This window comes from Panthera onca, chromosome D1, assembly GCF_046562875.1.
Source record: "Panthera onca isolate mPanOnc1 chromosome D1, mPanOnc1 haplotype 2, whole genome shotgun sequence".
In the NCBI taxonomy this organism is placed as follows: Eukaryota; Metazoa; Chordata; class Mammalia; order Carnivora; family Felidae; genus Panthera; species Panthera onca.
This window is the reverse complement of record NC_138348.1, coordinates 96,859,823-96,880,696: the sequence shown is the minus strand read 5'-3', so window position 1 is coordinate 96,880,696 and position 20,874 is coordinate 96,859,823. Positions and strand designations below refer to the sequence as shown.

Genomic DNA, 20,874 nt, shown 5'->3' with positions numbered 1-20,874 from the left:
CCGCCAAGCTGTCTACTCATTGTACTTTCTTTTTTAACTTGATTCCTAAAAATCTGGGAAATGTGTTCTTCATGAATTCCTACTCATCATTTTATTACATCATTTTATCATCTTCTTCCTTGAAGTCTTTCTTGCCTGTTTTGCCAATACTACTTTTCCTACATTGCTTTGTGATATTTGTGTGTTTTCTTTCTTTCTTTTTTTTTTTTTTTTTTTACCCCTTTTGGATTATAAATTCATAGAGGACAGGAGGCCCAAATGTCCTCGAACCTCTAGGACACCTAGCACAGGGTTTATCAGAGTTCATGGACCAAGTGAATCAGAATTGACTGAATTTATGGTTAAAATTGCAGGTCTCCAAAAATTCCACCTTAGACTTACTGAATCAGAATCTTAGAATTTGCCTAGGCGAGTCTTCTGTACGGTAAAATTTGAGAATCACTTACCTAGCATGATGCTTTAAATTACAGTAGGTACACACGTAATTTTGGTGCAAATGATGTAAATGAGCTGAGTAATACCAGTTCAGCAGATTGGTTTAATTTTAGGGCTTAGCAGTCAGGCAGCCTAGATTTGAATTCTGTTACCTTTACTCATTAGCCATCTGACATTAACTTTGCTTTTCTGATATATAAAGTGGCAGTAATAATAGTATCATTCATAAGGGAAAGTGACAGTTGAATGAGGTAATATGTGTAAAACAACAGAGTGCAAAGCACGTAGTAAGCTCAAGAAATTTTATCTGCTGTGGTCATAATGATCAGCATGATAGCAGTGGTTATGGAAGTAACGAAAAGTGGTGAGAATAGGTTTCACGTCAGTCATTGTTAATTGCTCATGGTTTCAAGGATTCAGGCTTAACATTTATTTTCCATTTTAGACTAACACGGGACCTGTATGGTGCTTAAATTCAATTAGCATGTTAAAATTGCCCCCTTTAACCTCCCCTTTGCCTAAAGAAAACTGCAGACTTTTAAACGGAGGGCCTTCGCCTCATTCCATCTGGTCCTGCCCGCCCAGCATCATCTTCTAGCCCTGCTTACACACACCACACCAGCCAGTTTCTCACTTTGACTTACTTGGGCCTTTGCACGTGCTTTCCCCCTTTTTCATCTAGGGGATTCCTGTGACTCGTTTAAGACTCAGTTTCGTGTGTGGCCAAGCTCGGTGAAGGGAGTCACTGCTTTGGTGTTCTCAGAGTGCTTTTCCCATCCTTACATACTACCTGTGTGTACATTGGACTTCTTTTTGGCAGGGAACGGATTTGGTCCTGGCATGTGTTCTAGGTACATGGTAGGTAGTTAGTCCACCTCTGCTAGAGGCAGAGGATGTCTGGTGGTTGACTCTTCTAAGCTGTCCCATTTGTCTGGACTTTCCCCAGCATGATCTGTTGACCACTTACTGCATGCCAGACACAACCAAATGCTTTAAACACTTCCATTTAATCTTCACGGTGACTCTAATGACTACGGAATAGCTATTAATAGTTCCATTTTACAAATGAGAAAGCAGGCGTAAAGAGGTAAGTAACTTGCTCGAAGTCCAGTGCAGATTCGTAATTGAACTCAGGCTGAACTGAAGCTCCGAGCTCTTAATCACAGGGCTCTTCTAGAAACAGAGGTAAACAAGATGACACATTTCCAAAACTGGCTATGTGAAACTTTTACTAATAACTCATTCATGGTCCTTAGGAATGTGATCTATTACTAGCACTGTTAAGAAAAGATTATTTAAAGGTCATCTGAGGTTAATGCTTTTCTAGTGATTTTCAAAATTTCTCTTTTGATTCTGTCATACTCATCACTGGTATACTTGATTTTCATCTCATTGCTAGAAGATATTACATCATGTTTAATCAAAGTAAAATTCACTTTTTTATTCATTCAACAAATATTTGTTGCCCTTTGCCAGATATTCCTCTCCATAACACTGAGCCGGACTGACAAATCTCAGCTTTTGTGGGACTTAGGAGAGGGACTCAAGCACTAAACATGTAGTAGTAAGTGGTGTAAAGAACGAAAGTGGCTGAAGTAATGGTGATTAATGGTAGTAATGGGGCTCTTTTTGATGGGTTGGCCAGAGGCAGCTCATCGAGAAGGTAACATTTGTGTTTGAATTTGTTTGAGGCTTGGATACTGAGATGAAGCCAGCAAAACCAAGAGCCAGGTAAAAGGCATTCCTGGGAATGCCTTAAGAGGGAATCAGCTTGGTAGTTCTGAGAAGTAGAAAGCCAGGCTGGCTGAAATCTAGTGGGTGGGAGGAGGTTCGGTGAGCAAGGTGAGCAGAGAACAGATTCAAGGAAGCCCTGAAGACCATGGTAAAGAGATTGGATTTCATTCTAAGTGTGAAGGGAAGCCTTTGGTGAATTTAAGGGACATGATTTGACTTAAATTTTGAAAAGATCACTTGGCTTCTGTTGTGGAGGAGGGATTGTATAGTCATGAGAGATCAGGAAGGAAGCTATTGGAGCAGTCCCAGTGAGCAGTTGATGAAGGCTTAAACCAGAGTAAAGTAATGCGGACAGAAAGAATTGAGTGGAGTCAGGGTGTTTGGACTGTTGATAGACCTTGCTGATTAATTACATGGGACTGTGAGAGGAAGAGAGAAATAGGGGACTGGTAGAGGAAGAGAAGGTTTGAAAGAGAGACCTGAGAGTTCTGTTTTTGCCCCCTTTGTGCCCCTCGCTGATGATACATCCCCACCCTCCAAGGATGCCACAACCCTGAATTTTGTGTTTATTATTCTTTAACTTCTTTACAGTTTTTATTACATATATATGTGACCGTAAACAATATGATTAATTCTGTTTTTGAATTTTGTAGAAGTGGAATTTACTGTAAATATTTTTACAATTATTTTATCCTTTCAACAGTGTTTTTTTTATTGAATATCTTTTAATTTATTTTTTTTTAATTTACATCCAAGTTAGTTAGCATATAGTGCAACAGTGATTTCAGGGGTAGATTCCTTAATGCCACTTACCCATTTGGCCCATCTCCCCTCCTACAACCCCTCCCATAACCCTCTGTTCTCCATATTTAAGACTCTCATATGTTTTGTCCCCCTCCCTGTTTTTATATTATTTTTGCTTCCCTTCCCTTAGGTTCATCTGTTCTGTGTCTTAAAGTCCTCATATGAGTGAAGTCATATGATATTTATCTTTCTCTGACTAATTTTGCTTAGCATAATACTGTCTAGTTCCATCCACGTAGTTGCAAATGGCAAGATTTCATTCTTTTTGATTGCCAAGTAATACTGCATTGTGTATATATACCACATCTTCTTTATCCATTCATCTGTTGATGGACATTTGGGCTCTTTCCATACTTTGGCTATTGTTGATAATATTGCTATAAACATGGGGGTGCATGTGTCCCTTCGAAATAGCACACCTGTATCCCTTGGATAAATACCTAGTAGTGCAATCGCTGGGTCGTAGGGCAGTTCTATTTTTAATTTTTTGAGGAACCTCCATACTGTTTTCCAGAGTGGCTGCACCAGTTTGCATTCCCACCAGGAGTACAAAAGAGATCCTCTTTCTCCACATCCTTACCAATATCTGTTGTTGCCTGGATTGTTAATGTTAGCCATTCTGACAGGTGTAAGGTGGTATCTCATTGTGGTTTTGATTTGTATTTCCCTGATGATGAATGATGTTGAGCTTGTTACCATGTGTCGGTTGGCCATCTGGATGTCTTCCTTGGAGAAGTGTCTATTCGTGTCTTTTGCCCATCTCTTCATTGGATTATTTGTTTTTTGGGTGTTGAGTTTGATAGTTCTTTATAGATTTTGGATACTAACTCTGTATCTGATATGTGGTTTGTAAATATCTTCTCCCATTCTGTCGGTTGCCTTTTAGTTTTGCTGATGGTTTCCTTTGCTGTGCAATTTTGATGAGGTCCCAATAGTTCATTTTTGCTTTTGTTTCCCTTGCCTCTGGAGGTGTGTTGAGTAAGAAGTTGCTGTGACCAAGGTCAAAGAGGTTTTTGCCTGCTTTCTCTTTGAGGATTTTGATGGCTTCCTGTCTTACATTTAGGTTTTTCATCCATTTTGAGTTTCTTTTTGTGTATGGTGTAAGAAACTGGTCCAGGCTCATTTCTCTGCATGTCGCTGTCCAGTTTTCCCAGCACCATTTGCTGAAGAGACTGTCTTTATTCCATTGGATGTTCTTTCCTGCTTTGTCAAAGATTAGCTGGCCATATGTTTGTGGGTCCATTTCTGGGTTCTCTGTTCTGTTCCATTGATCTGAGTGTCTGTTTTTGTGCCAGAACCATACTGTCTTGATGATTACAGCTTTGTAATACAGCTTGAAATACAGTGTTTTTTTTTTTTTTTTAATATAAATTTCTGGTATACAGCTTTGTAATTCACATCTGCATACGCTACAGAGTGGTTACTACCACAGGTCTAGTTACCATCCATCACCAGTTGACCCCCTTCACCCATTTCCCACCCCCGTAACCACAATCCTCTCTATGAGTTTATTTTTGTTTTGTTTGGGCATTTGTTTTGTTTTTTAGATTCCACATTTGAGTGACATCATGCAGTGTTTGATTTATTTCACTTAGTGTAATACCCTGAAGTCTATCCATGTTGTCCCAAATGGCAAGATTTCATTCTTTTTTATGCTAAATAGTATTCCATTGTATAAATATACTACATCTTATTTATCCATTTATCTATCAGTGGACACTTAGGTTGTTCCCATATATTGGCTATTGTAAATAATGCTGCAGTGAACATAAGGGTGCATATATTTTTGAATTAGTATATTTGTATTCTTTGGATAAATATCCACAAGTAGGATCGCTGGATCATATGGTGGTTCTTTTCTTAATATTTTGAGGAATCTCCATATTGTTTTCCATGTGGCTGCCCTAATTTACAATCCCACCAACAGCGTTATGAGGGTTCCCTCTTCTCCATATCCTCTCTAACACATGCTGTTTCTTTTCGTTTTGATAATAGTCATTGTAACAGGTGTTAAATGATATCTCATTGTGGTTTTGATTTGTTTACATTTGTCTAATAGTAATGATGAGCATTCATGTGCCTATTGGCCATATGGTGTGTCTTCTTTGGAGAAATGTTTATTTAGATCCTCTGTCCATTTTTTAATTGGGTTGTTTGGATTTTTTGTTGTTGTTGAATTGTGTGAGTTCTTTGTATATTTTGGGTATTAACCCCTCGTCACATACATGTTTGCAAATCTCTTCGCCCATTCAGTAGGCTGCCTTTTCGTTTTGATGATGATATCCTTGACTGTGCATAAGCTTCTTAGTTTGACATAGTCCCATTTGTTTATTTTTGCTTTTGTTTCCCTTGCCTTTGGAGTCAGATCCACAAAGACATTGCTAAGACTGAGTCAAGGAGCTTACCATCTATGTTTTCTTCCAGGAATTTTGTGGTTTCAGGTCTTACATTCAAGCCTTTAATCCATTTGAGTTGTAAAATAGTGATATAGTTTCATGCTTCTGCATGTAGCTGTCCAGTTTTCCCAGCACTATTTATTGAAGACTGTCCTCATTGTATACTTCTTTGTCAGAGATTAATTGTCCATATATGTGTGAGTTTATTTCTGGGCTCTCAGTTCTGTCCCACTGATCTGTGTATCTGTTTTTATACCAAATTCAAATCAATTGTTTAAAAATTGAAGTATAATTAACATGCAGTGTTATGATAGTTTCAGATGTACGATATAACGATTCTACAATTCTGTACATTTCTCAGTGCTCATTAGGATACGTGTACTCTTAATCCCCTTTGTCTGTACCATACTGTTTTGATTGTTGTAGCTTTATAGTCTAGTTTGAAATCAGGTAGCATGATATTTCCAGCTTTCTTCTTCTTTCTCAAGATTGCTTTGGCTATTCCAGGTCTTTTGTAGTTCTATACAAATTTTAGAATTATTTGTTCTAGTTCTGTGAAGCATGCCTTTGGAATTTGATAGGTAGTGCATTGAATCTGTATTACTTTGAGTAGCATGAACATTTAACTATTAATTCTTTTAATCCATGAGCATGGAATATGTTTCCATTTATTTGTCTCTTAGATTTCTTGATTTTAAAAGTCATTTATGTTGATGAGAAAACCAGAGAACTATTAGTTTCCATTGCTGTGTAACATTGCATTTTATGAATATAGCATAATTTATTCAAGCCTGTTTTTGGATGTAAAGGCCTTTATTTGGTCAGGATTTTCATAATTTAACACAGTATTGTTGTTGTGAACATTCTTACGCTTGTCTCCTTGTACACTTGTACAAGTTCCTATACAGTTTACACTGAGAAGTAGAATTGCCATATCACAGGATATGTGCATCTTCAACTTAACTAGACAGTGATAAAGTGTTTTCCAAGGTATTTTTACCAGTTTTTATTAAGGTATTTGTACTCCCAGTATCAATGGAAGAGTTTGTGTTCTTCCACATTTTCTCCAGTACTTTGGTAGTGTCAGAGTTTGTAAGTTTTGCTAATTTATATAAAATAATATTCCATTGATATTTTAATTTTTGTTTCTGAATATTATTAAGCTTGAACATCTTTTACATATATGTATTAGTCATTGGAATTTTATCTTCTGTTAAATAATGTGTTCATATCTTTTGTCATTTTCTATTGGATTGTTTTTCTCTTTCTCACTATTTTTAGGAATTCTCCGTATTAGTTACATGTGTTGGAAGCATCTTTTTCCAGTTTCTGTCTTATGTGTTTTCATGTTTAATGTCTTTTGATCAAAAGTTTTTTTTATTTTACTGGCCAACCTTTCCTTTATGGTTCTTTATGTTTATGAAATATTTCCCTAAATCAAGATTTTAAAGTTCTTCTCCTGTTAGAAAAAAATAACTGTTTTCTTTTCATAAGGATAAGGCTTGAGTTGAGTTTTTCTATGTTGTGAGGGAAGTATTCACTTTTCCCTTTCTCATATTGATAATCACTTGTCCCAGGATCAGTTACTCAAGTTTCATGTTTTCCTACTGATCTCTTTGCCATTTCCTGCCATATTTACATGGGCCTGTTTCTGGGCCGTCTTTTCGATTCCATTGATCTCCACCCCTCTCTTCCCAGCCGCTCCCAACCCCCCGAGTTGTTTTCTTTAACAAAGTACACTTTGTACTTACGGTACTTATATAGAGTTGCCGTGAACACTGAATGAGTCAATGTGGAACCATTGCTCCTGTGGGAGATACAAGGTTAGGTTCCTGCCAGTTCTGGTCACATTTTTGTCAACTGATCAATACATAACCTTGTTTTATATGTGTGTCTGTTTAAAGACATTTTATTCAACATATATTGTTGATCTCTTAACTTTGAGTTCCGAGTGCATAGCAGTACGGTTCGTGTTTGAGTAAATCGTATCTAACAGTCTTTTCTCCATAAGGCACATCACAGGCTTCTTGTGTGTAAGAACACTAGACAGCACTTCTGCAGGACACTTCAGAGCCATCGTAATAATGAAAACAGAAGAATATGAAAAACATGGTGCTAAATCGCAAAAAGGGTGCTTGCTTACAGTGTGAGAGCTGAAGCAGGATGGCAGAGTGCTACCTTGTTCTATCTCAGCTGGATACGTGCACGGTGGGCGATTCAACTTAATATCTGCACGTGCCTGTGAGCTGCAAGTATGGATTTGGGGGCCACAAACAAACTTTATTGAATAGGTGAATTTGCAAATAATGAATTCTATAATAATGACACTCGACTACGCTATGAAGTCTTGTGAGAGACGCAGTGTTTCAGGAAACCCTTGTCTTCAGTCCTTTTTCTTTTCTCCCATGCTTGCACATGTCTTCATAACATTTTAAGAGAATAATACCAAGGATGTCTCAGATGCTCAGTTCTGATTGTCAGATGCCATCATCTCAGTAAAAACACTTCTTATTTGAGGTTTTTACTTATTATCACAGTATTGTTATTTAGTTCATAGTTAAATGGGCAAAGAATTTTAGGAAAGAATTATAACTCTTCAAATGTTGAAAACAAATGTAAATTATTAAATCCTTATTCTTGTGACTCTTGTGTGATGAACACAGTTTCTCATAGGTACTATTAGTAATTTAAGGCATGAGTTTTATAAAGTCAAGTGCCCTTTGGAAGTTTTTCTTTTCTTTTCTTTTCTTTTCTTTTCTTTTCTTTTCTTTTCTTTTCTTTTCTTCTTTTTCCTTTTCTTCTGGAAGTTTTAGAAATGCTGACTCTGTTAGCCCCTTATCCGTTAGTGCTGTTTGTCCACATGAACATTGTTAGTAAAGGAGTCCAAGAAAGCGATTAATGAAGATTGTATACTTTATAAATCAAACCTCTCGCAAAATGGATTTATTGAGACTTGGCTAGTTTATCCTTTACTCACTGTTTCACATTCTTAAGTGAATTGTTGGCACTAATTTGGTAAGTGTGCTGGAGGAGTAATAACCAGAATTTTGGGACTTGCTCTATGTTCATCTTATTTATATATATATAAATATACATATATATAAATATAAATTCATAATATATAAATATAAACTTATAATATATAAATATATAAAAATATATTTATAATATTATAAATATATAATACATATACATATATAATACATATATATTAATATGTAATATGTAAATATATAAAAATATAAATATATATAAATATATATATACACACTGTGTGTGTGTATGGCATATGTTCCATAATTTTTTGAAATATTTTATATCGTGGTAAAATATAAGATAAAATGCAGTTTTAACCATTTAAAAAATTTTTTTAAACATTTATTTATCTTTGAGAGACAAAGCAAGACAGAACATGAGTGGGGGAGGGGCAGAGAGAGGTGGGTACACAGAATCCAAAGCAGGCTCCAGGCTCTGATCTGTCAGCACAGAGCCTGACGCGGGGCTCGAACCCACGAACCGTGAGATCATGATCTGAGCCAAAGTCGGATGCTCAACCCACTGAGCCACCCATGCACCCCATTAACCATTTTAAAGTATATGGTTCAGTGGCATTAAGTATATTCACGTTATTCTACAACTATCAACACCATCCATCTCCAGGACTTTTTCACGTTCCTAAATTGAAACTCTGTCCCCATGAATCAGGAATCCTCATGCTTCGCTCTCCCCAGTCCCTGGCGACCATCATTCTACTTTCTTTCTCTGTGAATTTGGCTACTATAGATCCCTCATATAAGTGTAATCATATGGTATGTGTCCTTTTATATCTGGTTTCTTTCACTTAACATTATGTCTTCGGAGTTCACCCATGTTGTAGCATGTGTCAGAATTTCTTTTCAAAGCTGAGTAATATTTCATTATCTGTATACACACCACATCTTGCTTATCCATTCATCCATCCACGGATATTGGGGTCATTTCCATCTTTCGGCTATTGTGAATAATGCTGCTATGAACACTGATACACAAGTATCTTTTCAAGTCCAAGCTTCCAGTCCTTTTTTTATGTATCCACAAGTAGGATTGCTGGGTCATATGGTAAATTATAAGTTTAATGTTTTGAGGAACTGTCATACTGTTTTCTGCAGCAGCTATACCATTTTACATTCTCACCAGAAAGGCACATATATTCATCTTTCGTTACTAAACAGTGCCTGTTCTCAAGTATGGCATAAATCACTAGCTTTTGCATATAAAATGTGAAGTATTAATATGGATACTAAAATAATCAGTATTAAATTTGTTGTGACTATATTTTTGCAGGAGAATTTAACTTGTGCTAGGTAGCAAATATTTCTGACTGCTCCTGATTCATTGCTGTATCATTTCATCTCTTATTTTTGGAATCTCCATGGAGAGGTAGACATAATTATGCATTTCAGTAGCTATGAAACATTTTTGTTCACAAGGACTCTGGTCTCAGAGTTTATTAATAAAACTGCTTTTTTTTGTTTTGTAAAATACATTTGATATCCACAATCAAAAGTGATTAGAAAACTCATTGATTAGCACATTTATAGAGTGCCGATTATGTGTAAAGGTCCAGTCCTTGATAGATACAAAGAAACATTATGATATGGTCCTTACCCTCAAGAGCTATACAATCGAAGGCCATGAGACATAAACCCATGAAAATCACATTACTGGGCCAAAGTTAAATAATAATGGCATGTAGGACAAAAATGATACCATGCTAACGTGACTGATTAATCGCCTGCTGAAAATTTTAGGCAGTAGATACCCTGAGCTCAGCTCAAAGGAAAAGGACCATTATGGCAGGAGGTATCTGTGAAGTTTATTCTGAGCAAGATATTGAAGAATACATAAAATTTAGAGAAGAAGGGGAAAGACCTTCCAGTTAAGGAGGAATGACATTAGAAGTGTCAGACATTTTTATTGCCTGAGTCACTAATTGGCATTAATTGGCATGGTCCTGGGACCAAAAACAGTTAGATCAAATCTATTTAACAAAGTTACAAGTAAGTCCCCCCAGCTGTACATTAATGCTACCATGCTTCCTGGGTGGTGATGGGAGTAGTAATAGCTGTGGCAGTAGAAACTATAGTAAGTGGATATTTATTAAGTGTTTTCTAGGTGCCAGGCACTGTGCTAAACACTTATTACCCATATTGTCTCCATTCTTTAGCAACCGTATGAGCTGGGAGCTGGGGGCTCTCTGTTACTCTTTTTTATGGATGAGGCAATGGAGACTCCGAGAACCGAAGTAACTTGCCCACAGTCACACAGAGCAGTAGAGTCAGTTCTGATTTACCTCCAGGCAGTTTGGTTTTTAGAAACAGCACATGTTACCTACCACTGGGCAAACCACCATAGCACTAAATGTGGAAGAGGCTAGTGATCTGGAAACTTTGCAACTTTTCTGTGTAGCTGCTGTTTAACATCCTGGCAATCCCTGGTTATGTGTTGGAATGGTGTGTAAATTCTGCTATAAGGCTGCTTGCAGAGTGATGTACTAGTAGTTTGTTCCTAGTGAGGCCTTGCTTTAAGTTAATAGCTTTTGTAGGTGTTCAGGAGGAGAGATAATGGGGGTAATCTCTTCTGTATTCAGCTGAGTAATGACCTTAAACTTGTGTATTCACAGTTGAAAGATAGCATGCATATGTGATTTTCTTCTGATGAAAACTACTCTGTTCAAGAGACTAATATCCATTGCTTTTTGGTGGGAAGGAGAAGTTAAAAATAATTTTTGCCCCTTTGGTGACGAGACTAGCCCTGCTGCTTAGTTTTGTGGTTCAGTCCCCCTGATGTGGTTACAAGGCATGTTTTGGCTATGATCGTTTTCGATTATTTTAATAAGTTGTGTTTCTATGATTTGTGCATGGTGTCATATACTGTTGACATGAAATATACCTTTTTTTTTTTTTTTTTTTTTTTTTTTTTTTTTTTTTTGAGTAAAGATAGCATGACTCAACAGATTAGGGGTACCGAAAGTATGACTTAGCATGCTGGTTGGGCCGTGGAAACTCAAGCAAGTCAGCTCAGTTTCGTGTCCTGTAAACAGAGATAAGTGTCAGTTTGTCTATTTCAGAGGGTGGTTATGGAAATTACTAGCCTTTAAAAGATTGTTAATCTCGGTGTGGGGAGACTTGGCTTTTGGAGAACATTGACTCAAGAGCAAATGTATCTACCTCCTGAATTTTGAGTGAGTGAGACATTAAAGCTTTGAGATTTTCCCAAATGGAATCTTGCCATATGGAAAGGTAGGGTTGGATGCAAATTTGTTTGTGAAGGGGTTGAGATGGGGAGTAAGAGTGGAACTCTCCTTGGAAGCCATTGAAGTAAAGGATATAGTGAATGTTGAGCTTTTTTCACTGTTATTGTAACTGAGGAAAGTGATTTTTTTTTTTTTTTGTAAATTTCAGAATGCATGATTTCATAGGATATAGACAACTGGCTTAAGCCAACATTTCTGGACAGTAAGAAACTGCAAATCAAGGAAGAAGTGCTTAGAAATATTTTCACATAAAGAGGTACTTAAGTCTAAATAGCAGTGTTTTCTTTTTATGTATGTGTGTATGTATGTTTGCATTTTATTTTTTTTTTAATAGCGGTATGTTCTTAATTTTTTTTAACTACTTTTTCATCAAAATCGTAAAATTCTTGGGCTAGAGCATTTAGATAAGACCTGTCAAGTGCTGTGTTTATGTCCAGTAGACCATGCCCAGGAGGGGCAGTCCTGTTTGCTACTGTGTGGCTGTAGATGAGAAAACGGACTTTTTGTCCAACATTAAACATGCCTCATATACAATATATTTCTTTCATAGACAACATAGACAGCTCTGAAGCTGTACTCACTGGTAACACGGAGTCACAGTTTTAGACATCTTTGGCGTCACGACTATAGTGAAGTAAAGAATTTGGGTTAGATATTTTAAGGTCTGTCATGTTCTTAAGGTGAAGCAAAGTGATGTGGTACGTGAAGGGGAAGCAGTGCCCCACTAAAAGCATAACCCAAGGACTGACCAGGAGTCTGAATTCACATTTCATTTGGCAGTGTTGGATTTTTTTTTTTTTTTTAATCTTCTACCAAAAAGTTGATATGCCACATTATTACACTTGGGTGTAGTTTAGTGTGCAGTTGAGAGACTGAGAAACAGGGTGGTTCTTAGTAGGCTGTGAAACTGTGGCATGGTGTATTATGATAATGGATTTATCAGCCACGGTCAAGTTTTGCACTTGGAATGCTTAGAGTAAATTTATGAATTGGTGAACTATAATTCTACAGACTCATTCTGAAACTTTAATTAGCTTATTTTCCTTACTTTTCATCCCAAGAAGGCATCCACTAAGGTATAGTACATAATGGTCAGAGGAGGTTAAGTGAGATAAAATTACAGGTATGCATACTTTATGATAAATGAAATTAGATCTGCCATACAGGATGAGACTGTCTAGCTTAATTGTATTGCCTTGGACAATGTCCCTGAAGTATTTTTACGGGCAAGATAGCTGTCATTCATGACTTCAGTGGCAAAAGATTGTTTAATGGAATACTTTACAAACCTGAAAAATGATTATTATGTAGATATGTATTTATTGGTATAGAAAGTTTTTCATGAGCTATTTAGCAAAAAGGCAGGTTGCGCAACTACCTAAAAGTAATTTAATTTCGTTAAAAAGTTATGTATCTCCATAGCATGGGAAAATGGCCCAGAAAAAATACACACTATTAGGTGCATCCTCAGGCTTAACCTACTTGCTACATCTGTTGACCACAGCTTCTTGCTCTGGCTGTGGCTCTAATATGATATGATGTGCTTCCGATATCAATAGCTTTTGATAACACCTATTTACATGCTAGCTTACGTAATAAACAAGAAACTACATCTACATGGAAACTACATGGGATTATAGGTCTCTCACTGATTTTCAACTGGAAATTTTTAAAAATTTGGAATATCTATCACTTACATTTTTAAAAAACAATTATTTAGAAAGAAGCTTATTAATAGACCTTCATCCATTCATTAATTAGTCATTCCTGGAGGGAAAAATATATCCCACAGAGTAATTATGTTTTATTGGGGTACATTTATGCTGAAGATGAGAGAGATTTAGAAAACAAAGGAAACTAAAGTCCCAGGTACCTGAAATGTCTGAGAATCTGGCAAGATTTAGGTATAGTGGGGGTTTTTCTAAAAAGGAAGCTTTCTGTTGATGGTGTTAGGAATCCACAAAGAAGTTAAATGGGCTTTAATAAACAAATAAACACTGGTGTCTGCGTGGCTTAGTTAAGCGTCCGACTCTTGATTTCGGCTCAGGTCATCACCTCACGGTTGTAAGATCCAGCCCTGCATCAATCTCTGAGCTGGGCGTGGAGCCTGCTTAAGATTTTCTGTCTGTCTCTCTCTCTCTCTCTGTCTGTCTCTCTCCTCCTCTGCTCCTTCTTGCTCTCTCTCTGCCCCTCCCCTGCTCTTTTTAAAAACAAACAAACAAACAATAAAAAATAGACTTGTAAAAATTGAGAAAGCTAGTAATCCTAAGAGGTTCTTTGAAGCTGTTCAAGAGCTTTTCCTCTTTAGACTTGTTTTGTTGGTATGTTGTTAACCTCCTCCACCTGCCTCACCCCCAAATTCAGCCTACACATTTCTCTTTTGTCCTTTTTAAGAAAGACCAAGATCTAAAACTGTTCTTTCTGAACACTTGGTGTTTCTTCATCACCTGTCCTATCTTTTCTGCTTTCATCTGAGCTTCTCAAAGGCATGGTCTATACTCAGTCTTCACTCATTTCCTTCATTCCCTGTGCTATGGTTTCTATGCCCTCCCTGTACTGAAACTGCTTCCCTTAAGGTAACAAACTCCTAATTGCCCAGTCTTTTAAGGATTAAAAAATTCTCATCATTTTTCACCTCTTGTATTCGCAGTGATCTATCAAGTTTTCTTTTATCCATATAAGAGGAGGCTGACCTGAGCAAGGTCAGTCATGAGCTAACCATTGTCCCCCGCCTGCAGTCAAGCCTCCTGCCTCACCTGCTCTCCCCACATGTCTTTTCTGTTTTAGCAGTATCACTTCATAGCCATGTTTCATGTCTCTTGTGCCTGTTCACGTTCTGTTTCCTGTGCCTGGAATACTCTTTTCCATCCTGTTAACCTAGTCTTCATTGTCTTTCAAAATGGCTCACGATTTACCTTCAGCCTCCTTGATCATGCTTCCAAAAGTGAATCACTTCTGTTTGAATTCACTATTTCTGTGTGGCTTATTTCAGGTTTGTGTTATCTCTGTGAATTTCCTTCTAGATTGTGGATGCTCTGAGGGCAGAGTTTGGATTTTACTCATTCTCACTTTCTTTCAGCATTTAGTCCAGCATTTGACATAGATCTGGTGTCTGGTTCATCTTTGTTTCTGTTTTCAGGATTTTTTTATTTTTTGTTTTTTGTTCATCTTTGTTGAATGAAACTAAATGAGGCTGTAAGCTTTGTGAGGGCACACATTTCATGAACGAACGAACGGGCAAATAAGCCTAATGGGAACCACTTGATAAAGTGCAAAAAAAGAGCAGAGAAAACTAAATATATTTGTTGTCCCCAATTTTATTAAACAAGTGATAAAGAGATTCTTATTCTCAGATTGTCTTGTAAGGGAAATAGGCACCTAAGTGCAGAAAGATGAAGGGAACAAAGTGTCATCTGACGAAAGGAAACTAAAAGCGAATTGGTAGAGCCTCTCCCAAAATGTTTAGTTTAAGTTTTGTTTTCAAGTATTTGGTAACAAAATACCAGCAGGTAGCTTTTAGAGTGTGGTTTTGCTGCCCTTCTCCGATGAATAGATAAGTTGGGTTAGCTGTACCTAAGTCGGTCCCATGTCAGATGGCTGAAAATAATTTAAAACTACCTAGGAGTGTTTCCCTCTTCTCCATTAGTTTAATGCTATGAAAAATCTTCCTTGATATTTAGGCTCATCCTAAATTAACGCATATTTTGAATTATTATGATTTATTTTTTAGAACTGTGAATCTGGGGGCACCTGGGTGGCTCAGTCGTTAAGCATCCGATTTCGCCTCAGATCATCATCTCACGGTTCCTGAGTTTGAGCCCCACGTCGGTCTCTGTGCTGACAGCTCAGAGCCTGGAGCCTGCTTCGGATTCTGTGTCTCCCTCTCTCTCTGTCCCTCCCCTGCTCACACTTTGTCTGTCTGTCTGTCTCTCTCTCTCTCTCTCTCTCTCTCTCTCAAAAATAAACATTAAAAACAACAACTGTGAATCTGTTCCCAACCATTTACCCTTGCAGTAATGTGCATCCTGCACACGAAGCACCTTCCTGCTTTAGGAAGCACCGCTCTTTTTGGTCGTCTCCACAGGGACACGGTGCCTGGGAAGCCCAGAGCTCCCGGAGCATCCCTGGGCTTACGGCTTTGTAAGCTCTGCCTCCTGGAGCCCTTGTGGTTCCAAAGTCACAGTAGTTTTGATACAGCTTAGGTAATTTGTATAAAATATTTAGTTAACTTTTATTAACCCATTTAACTTGGCTAGCAAAGGAAGTGACCCTGCAGGCCTGAGGGTATTCTTCCAACCCCTCTGTACATGTCACGGTGGACTTTTGCTTCACCTTTGTTAAGGCCCTGGGGAGCCTGTGTACTCTGGCTCCGTCTTACCCTCCCCTCGTTTAGCCTCGTTCTGCGGCTCAGGTGGGTTTCATTCTTTCTTTTTCTTTGCCAGTTGCTGTTTTACAAAAGTATTTATTTCCTTTTGGCCACCATTCTATTTCTCTTTTCTTCCTCCTTCCCTAATTCCTTTAAAAATTATTAATATTCTATATTTCACATGGAATTCCAAATTCCAGTTTGGAACTTTTTTCACAGGCAGTTGATAACAGTGAGGAATTAAAAAGCCATTTGGCAGATTATTAGCTCATTCCCAGATAGATCACTTAAAAATGTTTATGTTTCAAAAAGATAACACAGTATATGAAAGGAAAAGATGATGTATGCATGCAGTGAGCTCAGGTGGTTCAAATGGGTGCAGTGAAAAAGCGAATCTCCTTTCCACCCTTATTCTTCATTTCCTCCCTCTGGATTTTTTTTTTTTTTTTTTTTTTTTTTTTTTGAAGTTGTGAGTGAGGCTAGTGGTATTGGCATTCACACTTTATGAAGTATGGTACTCCACCATAAAGTATTTTTGTGAAGTACATATTGATCTTGCGTACCGGTGTAAAGATTTGTCTTGTGTATCTTCCAGTGTTAGTGGTCAGAAGTGTTCTGTTTTCAGTTGTGTTGAGTTTCATACCGACTTTGACCTGACCCTTTGCTGGGAACATAAAGTGTGAATGGTTTGACAGTGATGAGGAGTTTTAGGTGAGTGGACATTCTTTTCCTATACTAATCTATTTGGCAAAAATGTACTGAGCACTTTATCCTCCAATTTGCACTTCATCCTGACTTTCTCCAAGCACTTTTACAAGAGCACATTATGGTTCAGATTCGAGGCACAAAGCAGTTGAGATTTTCACAGGCACACTCCACAACTTGGTAATGGAACCAACATCACCCAAGATTCCTGGCTCCCTGGCTTTCAGAACCAATTCAGAATACTTTTACAAATGCATTAGAACTCTGCCAACTACAGAGGTAGTGAGATGTAATTTGACACCTGTTCTTTCCAGAAAGTCATAGATTACCCCCTCCACCCCGCCCCCCCCCCCACCAAAACCTTTTAAAAGGCTCCAGTTAAAGATCTTTTTCCATCCTGTATTTCCTCATTTTTCAGACTGTTTGGTTTTCAGTTTTCCTTTCCCACCTACTGTTCCTCCTAAAACTGCCCCAACAGATTTTGAGTAGATTTATGTTACTGATCCATTTTGCAATCTTAATGTTCTAATTCAAAGCCCATGTATTCATGTGTACGCTATCTACGTTCCTGGAAGGCTGTTCCAATAGAGTATCCTGGAAAATGACCAATGAAGGCACCTGGCATTGCTTTTAAGTCTTTAGGGAAAAAAGAATATGAAATAAACCTCTAGACTATTTGGAAGAGTTTTTAAAGCATGGGGCCATGAGGAATAACTTGTTAAGTTCCCGTGATTTCTGGCTTACTAGGACTTATTTCAACGTGAGTATGCCTCTAGTGTTGCCATCCCTCAGTTTGCCTGTATTTAAGTTGTGTATTAGATTATTGCCCCTGAATTGGCTTGAGTTTAAGTGGTTCTAAAGCTTCCAGTTTAAAGATGCTGTTTAAACTTGGTGAACATTATTTTGACACACAGTGAGTTGAGCACCCTCCCTACACACTTTTTATTCTTTTTAAAAAAAAATGTTTATTTATTTTTGAGAGAGAGAGTGTGTGCGAGCAGGGCAGGGGCAGAGAGAAAGACGGAGAGAGAGAATCCCAAGCAGGCTCCATGCTGTCAGCACAGAGCCTGATGTGGGGCTTGAACTCACTAAGTAACTCACTGACAGTGAGATAAGATCAAGACCTGAGCTGAAATTAAGAGTCAGACACCCAACTGAATCATCCTGACGCCCCATTGAACTAAGTATATAGAAGATAACAATGTAACCTCTTTGACTTTTGTTAAACACTTCCAAAAATTCTGTTGGCATTCTGCTTGAGACCAGTCTTTGATAAGAACCGTGGTGTCTGTCCCTAGTGGCATAGCACCTGCCCTGTGTTGTCTGCTGTTGGTGATAAGCTTACGTTGTAAAAGAACCTTCCACCTGAAGATTCCTGAAGTCTTTGATGAACACATACACTTCAGTTTTGTGACAACCATTAGCACTGAGTTGGAGGGCAGCAGCATTTATCACTCCGTGTGGATGGAAAGAACAGACTGCCTTGTACTAACAGGTTCTGTCTTTAAGCTCACGAATGAGGATCCTGACAGAGGGCAGTCCTGAATTTTCAAGATGTCGTGTGATATCCTCATTGTGAAATGTACTTCATAGTCTAGACCTTGATAAATGAAACTTTTGTTCAGTAGATGGCCATGTGCTTAGTGAGTATCTACTCTGTGTTCTAGGCATTTGTGAGTTGATTTTACAAAGTACAGTAGACTTGGCCCTGGTAGTAATTTAGGGAATGGGCCAAGTTGAAAGACCACTTTTATATTCATGTTTTTTTTCAAATTCTTATTACAAACCTGAGAGGAACATTTTAGCCCATCTATAGGTGAGAAAATTAAAGTAGAGAGAGGTTACATAGCTAGCTTATGTTCTACCCAGCTAGTAAATGATCGAGCCTGAGTTTTCTATGTTCATGTGCTTTCTACCATACTACAACTTCCTGTAATATGTAATTAATAACGTGTGTATATTTTAGAGCTTTACAACAGCCCTGTAATCCCAATAATGCATTTGTATATTTTAGAGCTCTATAGCAGCCCTGAAGCCCATTAGTCTGGATGTTCCTATTGTATCTTACAGACAAACACATTTGAGTCCTAGAGAAATAATGTCTTGCCTGATGACACAAAACTATTAAGTGGTAGTACTGAGTGGGGCTTACATCTACTCCCCATCCTGAATTCTCTGCTCCTCCTGCTTGGCACACCGGAGGCTAGTGGTTTTTGGACTCCACAACATTTATTGAGTTCTGTATAGGGCACTGTGCCAGATGCTGGGAATTAATATTGGAGAAATAAAATGACCCTGTGGTGTTCCCCTTTATACTGTAATGGTGGAGTTAGTATAGTCACATGGGAAAATACCTACCACTCAGCATAATTAAACCATATAAGCAAAAGTAAACCAGTGTAACATAGTGAAGTAAATATGTCACTTCCAATGACAAATAGTTTGGAGCATTATCTGGCGCATATCACACAGCCTTCTGAGAAGTTTTTTAATGCTCATACCTGCTGGTTTCTTTTAGGACCATATACAAGTAGTCATTTCCAGCCTCTTCAGCTTTACTTGCTGCTTCTCTGTAATCTATAATCATATGTTCATCCCTCTTCTATTTTAAGAGGAAAAATCTTGACAGTTGCCCCCAATTCTCTACTCTGTCCTGTTCCTGCCTAATTTATCAGCCCATTTCATCCTCCCCTTCTTGTCAACTGCCCTTCTAATTAAAACTTCTCAAAATGTTGGGGCGCCTGGGTGGCTCAGTCGGTTGAGCATCTGACTTCGGCTCAGGTCATGATCTCACAGTCTGTGGGTTTGAGCCCCGCGTCGGGCTCTTTGCTGGCAGCTCGGAGCCTGGAGCCTGCTTCGGATTCTGTGTCTCCCTCTCTCTCTGCCCCTCCCCTGCTCATGCTCTGTCTCTCTCTGTCAAAAATAAATAAACATTAAAAAAAATTTTTTTTAAAACTTCTCAAAATGTTGACTGTACGCTCTACTCTGTGGTTGTTCCATTCCTTCATGACTCTGCTCCCTCTGCCTGTCCTTTAAACAGCAGTGTCCCTGAGAGTTCGATTGTCCTGCTGTTCTTAGAAATATTGCCTGTATCCTGATGATGTAGAAATCTTCATCTCTAGCTCACATTTCTCACCCAACTGCAGACTGTTTCCTTGGATAGCCCACAGATGCCTCAGACTGGAAGTGGATAAAGTGGATTTCACCATTTTCTTCTGCAAAATGAAATCTCTTCATATTTTCTTTTTACTTAATGGTATCATCAGTCACCTGGTCACCTGTGCTAGAAACCTGGGGATCAGTCTTGTCTCTATCTTCTTCTCAGCCCCTATAATTCCTGAAAAGCTTGCTTTAACATATATACATATACATACATATATATATACATACATATATATATATACATATATATACGTACATATATATGTACGTGTGTATATATATATATATATATACATATATATACGTACATATATATGTGTGTATATGTATATATATATATATATATTTTTTTTTTTTTTTTTTTTTTAACTTGGAGACTGGACTGAAAAGCTTGCTTTTCTAAATTGACCTTGAATCTGCCCCAGCTTTCTCTTTATACTAACACTGTATTAGGTCAGGCCCTTGTCATCTCTCTCCTGGTTTTGTTTTTTTGTTTGTTTTGTTTTGTTTTTAACATTTTAAGAACATCGCACTTTATTTTTTATTGAGGTGTAACTAGCACACAGTGTTATATTAGTTCCAGGTGTGCAGCATATTGATGCAACAGTCCTGTACATCACTCAATACTTGCCACAATAAATGTAGTCAGCATTGTCACCATACAACATTATTATAATATTGTTGAGTGTATTCCCTATCCATGACTTTTTTTTAATAACTGAAAGTTTGTATTTCTTAATCCTTTATATATATATATATATATTTTAATGTTTATTTTTGTGAGAGAGAATGTGAGCTGGGGAGGGGCAGAGAGAGAGGGAGACACAGAATCCGAAGCAGGCTCCAGGATCTGAGCTGTCAGCACAGAGCCCCACGCGGGCCTCGAACTCACAAGCTGCGAGATCATGACCTGAGCCAAAGTCGGACGCTTAACTGACTGAGCCGTCCAGGCGCATCCCCCTTTTTATCTATTTTGC

At 37.9% G+C, this 20,874-nt stretch overlaps 1 protein-coding gene across 3 annotated transcripts in view; it reads left to right on the top strand.

The window, feature by feature from the left end:
* Nucleotides 1-20,874, top strand: part of TBCEL (tubulin folding cofactor E like) — a 76,176-nt gene that overhangs the window by 3,513 nt on the left and 51,789 nt on the right. For 2 of the 3 annotated variants that reach the window (XM_078432860.2, XM_060605052.3), the window contains exon 2: nucleotides 11,813-11,920. The exons of the other annotated variant lie outside the window; for it this stretch is intronic. The gene's annotated coding sequence lies outside the window, so the exon portion shown is untranslated. The remainder of the gene's footprint in view (nucleotides 1-11,812; nucleotides 11,921-20,874) is intronic. 3 annotated transcript variants of the gene reach the window in all.